At 45.0% G+C, this 8467-nt stretch overlaps 1 protein-coding gene across 1 annotated transcript in view; it reads right to left on the reverse strand.

Annotated features, from left to right (window-relative positions):
• The window catches only part of ext1c (exostoses (multiple) 1c), a 47890-nt gene extending 40913 nt beyond the window's left edge, over window positions 1–6977 (reverse strand). Inside the window, exon 1 of the mRNA XM_047384349.1 lies at window positions 6494–6977. The gene's annotated coding sequence lies outside the window, so the exon portion shown is untranslated. The remainder of the gene's footprint in view (window positions 1–6493) is intronic.
• Window positions 6978–8467: the final 1490 nt, after the last annotated feature.

The raw sequence follows: 8467 nt of genomic DNA on the forward strand, positions 1-8467 counted from the left end.
ATGAAGCCAAAATGAAAAAGAAGTCGTCCCCCTGATCCAGCAGCCCGTAGAACCTCCTTCAGCAGCAGTAACTCTCAGCAGTGGTTTCTCTCTGACTTTATCAATGTCTCAGGTTGTTGTGGAGGCACTTTGGTCCACTCTTCTTCTAATGATGCTACAGTTCTGCTCAGTTTCCTGAAGATCCACCCACAGCCTTTCAATCAGGTTAAGGTTTGGACTTTGACTAGGCCATTTAAACAGCTTGATTTATTCCTTTTTCAGTCGTTCTGTTGTAGATCTGCTACTGTGTTTCGGATCATTGTTCTGTAGATGATCCAGTTTGGACCAAGCTTCTGTTGTAAGGTGACAGTAAGGTGCCCAGGTCCTGTGGCTGCAAGAAAAGCCCACATCATCATCCCTCTCCCACCGTGCTTGACAGTTGGTTTGAGGTGTTTGTATTGATCTCCTGTTTGGTTTCCTCTAAGCATGGTTCTGCTCATCATGGTCAAACATCGATACCTTGGTCTCATCGGTCCAGAGAACTTTGTTCCAGAGGTCATGTCCTTCTTTCAGATGCAGCTTTATAACCTAATTGCTGCTGTCATCTTGTTTTTACAGATGAGAGAAGAGGCTTTCTTCTTCAACCCTTCCAAGCCGCCACTAGTTCAGTGTTTTTCTACCTGTCCTGTCATGACCTTTTAACCTTTAATGAGCTATCTGAGGCAGTCTGAGATGGAGCTCTTGGAGTTTTGGTCATTTCTCTGAGCTTCACGCTCTGACCTTATGGTAGCAAGATTCAATAAGTTTTTCGGCTATCAGATGCCTGTGGTCGATGTTTCCAGGACCCCTCATCTCCAAGGACACGAGCACCTCTGTGGGATGATAAGTTGGTCTGATAACAGTGATGGCAGCAGAGACTCGTGCAGATGACTGGTTTCTGTGAATATGTGAAGATCTCTGGCTGTTTTCAGGTCAGCTTGGAGTCATTTGGTGGTTTTTGGTTCTTTCACAGCAGCAGCCAGTCAGAATGGAGGAGAAGAGGACACTGGGGATCTGATTTCATGCTCCTTGATAATAAATAATTCATCCTCTGCTTTAGTTAAAACATTGATTTTCCTTTCTTTGTTGCCTCGGCTGCATGTCTTCTGCAGATCTTTAGTCTGCATCAGAAGATCTTGTAGATGAATCCTGCTGATTTCAGATAGTTGAAGCCAATATCAGCAGGAAACACCACCAATAAGAAGCTGATGTAAAAACCAGAGTGACATAAGGACTATGGGAGGATCATATCTCCTTTGGCAGAGGTGCAGAAGCTTCAGGTCAGCAGCAGACAGGTTCAGGGAGAGAAGATCCCAACGGCTAATTTAGTCAACTTTAAATCCAAACAGATCCACTCATTTACCTCTAATAAATTAAAGGAGCCACTCACACTCAGCGTGACCAACATGTGGAAATAAATGTAGAACCTGGTGAGGACCAGACCATGTCTTATGGCGACCCAAAACACAGAAGTCCTGATTTTAAACAAGGTTTATTAAAATAAACTCATAATAATATAAAATATTGAGGCTGATTGTTCATTGTTATATTTCAGGAATACATCCATACCTCACCTACTTTCCTCTTCCTCTCCATGGACCTTGACCACAACATGTCTTCCTCCAGTCCAGCAGGGACATCTTTTTCAGTATAACACAACCTGGACAGCTCAATAAGACGTAGTCCCTAAAAGTTTGGACCAGCGGCACAAAAGCATCTGCCTGGAAGGGCAAGGACGATACCAGTGAGTGAACCCGCTATGGTCCGACCCACCTGATCATCTGCTACATCACAAAGATCTTTAAGCGGGTCATCAACAGCTCTGTACCACTGTTTAAGTTAAACCCAACTGATTTGGGTTGGTGAGGTAAAGCAGAACAATGGATGTCATCCAGACCTGCAGGCTGCTCACCAACAGACACCAGGAGAAACACAATCCAGACTCCCTGGACCAGAAGAGACATCTGACTGGGTTCTTCATGAACTGATCTAGCATGCAGCCAGGTCTCATAAGGTCCCACAAGAGTACACTGGTTGGACACAGATGTTCTACTCTGAATCAATTCAATTCAATTCAAAAATGCTTTATTAATCCCAAAGGGAAATTAAATAATCCACAAGCAGTGTATGATGTCCTCTTAGGATGTCCTCCCTTTCTCCATCTCGGTTGGTGTCCACCCTCACACCCCTGGTTTTGGTTTATTGCAATAACCATGGCATATATGAAGTGCAGACTACACACAAACAGAGCCATTTGACCCAGAAACCAGGACTGTTTGTCAGTCCTAAATCCTTTGGTTCACTGCTCTGTAATTAGGATGGACTCACCAACCCCTGAACCTGTGTCAGTGATGCCACGTAAAACTGAAGCAGGTCAGCAGAGTCCACTGAAACCACAAAATGCCCGTAAACCTAAATGAATAAGTGTCCTCCACCCAGACACTCTATATGAAGCTGAAAGCTGACCAAATAAACCTTAGAAAACTCATCACACTACAGAGATCTGCAAGCTCTGCTGGGTATTTGGTTCTGGTCCACAAACAAAGAGGTGAGGAGGACCATAACACCTCATAATACCTCAGAAGATGCAAGAGGCTAAAGTGATTACTCTGAGGCAAAAATGGCCTCAATGGGAGTGTTCCAAGGCCAACAAACACAAAGACCTGCCTCACATTTACCAAAAAACATCCTAATGATCCTTAAGATCTCTGGGAAAATATTCTGAAGGTTTATGAGACAAAAGTGGACCATCAGGTTGTGACCTTAAACACAAGCTCACTTGGGTTGCTGCAGGACACGATCCAAAAAACACCAGCAAGTCTGAATGGATCGGTGAGGTTGAAAGGTTTGGAGCGGCCTAGTCAATGTCTAGACTTGAATCCGGTTAAGATGCTGTGGCATAACCTTAAACAGGCCATTCATTCTGGAAAACCCTGCAATGTATCTGAATTAAAAAAATTCTGCAAAGCAGAGCGGGTCTAAACGACTCTACAATGATCTTAAAGACTCATTACCAGTTATCTGCCAAGGGTGGAACAACCAGTAGGGGGTAATTACTTTTTCAAACAGAGTCAGGTTGGTTTGGCCAGATTTGTTAATAAATTAAATCAATATTTATAAACTGCATTTTGTATTTCCTCAGATCATCTTTGATAATAAAGTTTCTTTAATGATCCGAAGATTAAAACAGAAGAAATCTATAAGGGTGTAAATACTTTCTCACAGTTCTGTTAATGTGCAGGACAGCAGAATCCACACATGCGGGACAACTGCTAAAGACATGATGATGATGATGATGATGATGCTGACAGGTCAAAGGGTGATGAAGGAGACAGTCTAAGGCTTGAAGTGTGAACAGTCACCTGTATCAAGCTGCTGGTCTTCACCTGCAGAAGGTCATGTTCCTGCAATGTACCTGCACTCAATTGTGGTTCTGCTGCTCTGATAGAACAGAATGGATGGTACCCACGCCGTGGCCACAGAACCATCACTGAGGAAACCTGGACCTGACACCAGAATCAGTTTTTAGTTGATGGGAGCAAACACAGGCTGTAATGACATCTACCTTCCCTTCCAAGTGATGTGTTGAACCTTTAAAGGCTGATTCGGGTTTAGGAGGCCTGTGTGTGCATGGGCATGTATATATACATCGTTATGAGGAGCAAAACTTGACAGCAGACCAACATTGTCTGGACAATTGGCATTGTGAGGACATTTTGCTATGTCCTCACAATGCAAATTGGGCTAATTCTTAGGTTTAGGGCTAATGTGTGAATTGAGTTTGGGTTAGTTTCATCGTTAGGTATGTACCTGTGACTTTAGGTTTAGGGTTAGGCCATAGAAAACAATAGAAAATGAATGGAAGTCAAAATCACAAAGTGCTTCAACAAAAAAGAAATACATAAGATAAAATTAAACAAAAGAAGATTTAATAGCATAAGTTATATATACAAATGTGTGTGTGTGTGTGTGTGTCCATGCAGAAGCTATAATCCACATGTGTAGTGTGTGTGTTTTTGCTGGCTGAAGCCGGCGACAGATTAGTTTAGTTCAGATGAAAACACAGACCTTGTGGTGAGGTGAGCGGCTCAGTGGAGCTAAAATTAAACCGGGACTCTGTCATTACAGCCTGACTGCTTTGACTTATTCTGAATGTTTTCACTTCAACCTCGGCGCACGGCTGCAGAACATGCTGCTGATTTATTCCTGACAGAACTGCTCAGCACAGGAGGTCAACACACACCTGACAGGATTTATTATTTTAGATCTGCAGTACACATGCAGGGGGGCGGGGGCGTACACTCTGTTTATTATTATTATTTAAACGACAACAATAATCCTTCCATGATGTTTGAGAGATGATGGATCCGGTTTGGACACAATGGCAAGAAGGTTATTTGGAGGAGTCTATGTGAGGATTTCAACCCTAAAACCAACTGTAAAGCATGGTGGTGGCACCATCATCCTGTGGGGCTGTTTGGCTGCCAGTGGTACTAGTGCATATCACAGAGTGGATGAAATATTGTACCAGGGGGACTACCTCTACATTCTCCAACTTCACCTTAAACCAACAGCTTTGGACTGAGAGGGGCGGGACAATGATCCCAAACACAGATCCAAACTGGTTCTGGAATAACTTCAGTTCAGTAGCTGCTGATGTTGACATGAATCTGTTATTCCTACCATGGTGGAAGCAGGAACAGTTTTATGTCTGAAGAACATTTTACCATCTGTGGATTAACTGCTGGTTGAATCTGGGATTCTCTCCTGCACACAGAATCAAATGACCTGCTCACAGATTCTGAGGTGGTTCTCCATGAATCCCACAATTTCAGAACCAACAGGTGCTTGTGGTTTTCGGTGCCAGCCTGTTGCTCTGCAGCAGATAATGAGATGTTAACAAGGAGCAGAACGTTCTGCGACATGGAGGTCCGCAGCACAATTAGAGCTGCATGATTAATGAGGTCTGAACACCCAGCACCACCAGGTCTAATTAACCCGGCGGGGATGGGAGGAACCTTCATTAGGAGGTCCGAGTGGGACCGCAGCTCCATCTCTGATCTCAGGCCAGATTAACACTCCTCTTAACAGCTCAGAGAGGGATTATAATCTGACCTCGGAACACTCTCATTAAATCTGTTTGTGGGAAAATTATTTATTTTCAGTTTAAGTTTATTTGGAACAAGTGTTAGACGTTATCCTGATTACCTTTCAGCTTAGAGCCAGAACATCCAGGAGGCAATAGACCTGGAACATCAGGAAGAGATCAATCAATCAGCCAGGGATCCAAACCGGTTCTGATCACTCACCTGTAGCTCAAACACTGGAAAATCTGTTTTTTGTTTCCAATTCATTAAAGGCATCAAAACTGTAAATTCTCACTGTTGTGCTCTATAAGCACATCACCAAACATCAAAGGTAGGGAGCACGTTCTTTCACCCAGAACTTGGACCTTTCCAATCATCCGGGAATTCCTTGATTCCCTGCAGATTTATTTCTCTTAAGGAACCTGCTGAACGTACAACGTTTAAACAGAGGTCTTAAATCTGGATTCATCTGAGAACACCTGACTGGTGCATCTCTGGTATTCTATCAAACATACAGACATGCAGGAGGTGATCTGAGCAGGAGGTGACCTGAGATGTTCAAGGACAAGAAATCATGACGACCATCAACGTGTCGACAGCGTGAAACAAGACAGACGCTCAAAATCCAACATGAGGCAAAAATATTGAGTTTCTGACACTCGTCCAGCTTCAGTTATTCTGGACCTTACAGATCTGGTTCTAAAGGAACAGCAGCTGGATTAAGAGTCAGCTTTTCTCTGATGTTCTCAGACTGTTTTGGGTTGTTTGACTCGGGAGTGAGCTGTCCTCCCCGGAGAGCATTTCCGGGCCTAATGATTGCATTTATTTCAGATCAGAAAAGCCTCATTTGCTTTCATCACAAAACATCTGCTGGGCCATGAGTTGCAGCAGCTTCGTTTGTTCGTCTGAGCTTTCTTAAGGCTGCTTTGAACACATAACCTGCTCTGCTGAAGGTAACAGAAACTCACCGAGTTCTAATGGCTCAGAACAGAAACGCCTGACCGTTTAGACTGAAAGGGGTCTTTTAACCTGGAACCAATCTTCTCTGGACCTGATGTTGCCTTCAGTCTGTTGGTGACCCCAAGCCTCACTGAGCAGGACCTCTTGCATCAGGGGTTCTGGCACTAAGCTTAATTTCAGTCTTTAATAATAAACTGAGTTCTGATCAGTTCTGTTTCAGGCTGAACTGACCCACCAGAGCAGGTACCTGTGGAGGACCAGCGTGCACTGCGGCCCGGGTGCTGCTTCACCCTAGGCGTCAGGTGAGATGAATGTACTCTCAGCAGATCAACAAACCAGAACCCCTCAGATGTGAAAACACATTGGACCGGATCTCAGCGGAATCTGACTTCATACGCAGGATTTCACACAGACACCACCTGTCTTACCTGAGACTGAAAGCACACTGGTCCCGTCCGAACTGTCTGGACTTCACGGTCCTCCTGAGACGAAACAAAGATGTTCCTGTCCAAGCCTGGGGTGTTCTGAGGTCCAGAACCCGGGGCTCAGCAGCTGAGCGAAATTAAAACTCCTCCTCTCTGACAAAACGGGCTTAATCCGAACACTGGTCCGTCCGGTACCCTCACATCAACGTGTCTGTTCGGTCTCCGGTGGTGTGGCGCGCGTGACCGTGCGCGCTTCCTCCATAACCTGCTGACAAAGGTGCGCTGCTGAGCGCGTGCACACTGTTGTTGCTGTAGACAGAAAACAGCGATACCGAGTCGAAACCGAACAGATCACCATAGATAGGTCTGATCCGCGTGCATGATGTGGGATCTCCACAGGAGCGCGCACCTCCTCTTCCTCCTCTTCCTCCTCCTTCAGGATGAGAGTTCCTCCGTGCGTGGGTCGTGCTCCATCTTCATCCTCAGCCCCCGCACTGGCCCACCCCCGTGCCCCCCTCCCCCCCTCCCCGACCGCAGCTGATTGGTTCAGACGAGCACGCACATCTGGATGTGACCTGCGCAACTGGACCGCGTCAGGGTTACGCGTCGCCGTGGAGGGACGCGGAGAAGCGTGACTGCTGCTCCTTTAAGAGAGGAGGATTCAGGAAGAGCGCTGCAGCACACCGCGCTTTGCGGCTCAACAGCGCCCCTGTGTGGCCATGCGGCGTCAGTGACGGTTGTAACAGGTGGCGCTGCAGAAAATAAGGTTTAATAATTTCTGAACATAGTTAAGAAGAAGAAACACAGTTTATGTTTCGAGATATTTTTCCAGGTTTTGGTAAATGTTGCAGTTCTGAACACTAGCTAAGGACAGACTTCAGGTTAAATGGATCGAGACAAACTTCAGCTGAAAGAACTTTATTCCAACACCGAACATGATCTGAGCTGAGGCCCAACAGTTTAGAAAATACAATCAGCAAAATTCGTTTTGTTCTGGGCAAATTATTAAAAACAAAACAAATAAATAAAAACCTCTGGGATTGATCTGGACCAGGATTTATTCCTGTCAAACTGATCCAGACCTGAGGATCTGTTAAACTGGTTTGTTTTATAGTTGATGGATTTTATTTGCAGTCTGTCACAGCCTCAGTTCTCTAAAGTTTGGGACATTTAAAATTAGACCTGCTGCTCCTCCACGTTGGAAAGTCAGTTGGACCTCCCTTTGGAGGTTTACCAGAGAACCTGACCCAGACCTCTCTGTAGGTACTACAGGTCCTTCTCAAAATATTAGCATATTGTGATAAAGTTAATTATTTTCCATAATGTCATGATGAAAATTTAACATTCATATATTTTAGATTCATTGCACACTAACTGAAATATTTCAGGTCTTTTATTGTCTTCATACGGATGATTTTGGCATACAGCTCATGAAAACCCAAAATTCCTATCTCACAAAATTAGCATATCATTAAAAGGGTCTCTAAACGAGCTATGAACCTAATCATCTGAATCAACGAGTTAACTCTAAACACCTGCAAAACATTCCTGAGGCCTTTAAAACTCCCAGCCTGGTTCATCACTCAAAACCCCAATCATGGGTAAGACTGCCGACCTGACTGCTGTCCAGAAGGCCACTATTGACACCCTCAAGCAAGAGGGTAAGACACAGAAAGACATTTCTGAACGAATAGGCTGTTCCCAGAGTGCTGTATCAAGGCACCTCAGTGGGAAGTCTGTGGGAAGGAAAAAGTGTGGCAGAAAACGCTGCACAACGAGAAGAGGTGACCGGACCCTGAGGAAGATTGTGGAGAAGGGCCGATTCCAGACCTTGGGGGACCTGCGGAAGCAGTGGACTGAGTCTGGAGTAGAAACATCCAGAGCCACCGTGCACAGGCATGTGCAGGAAATGGGCTACAGGTGCCGTATTCCCCAGGTCAAGCCACTTTTGAACCAGAAACAGCGGCAGAAGCGCCT

This window comes from Girardinichthys multiradiatus, chromosome 13, assembly GCF_021462225.1.
Source record: "Girardinichthys multiradiatus isolate DD_20200921_A chromosome 13, DD_fGirMul_XY1, whole genome shotgun sequence".
NCBI lineage: Eukaryota > Metazoa > Chordata > Actinopteri > Cyprinodontiformes > Goodeidae > Girardinichthys > Girardinichthys multiradiatus.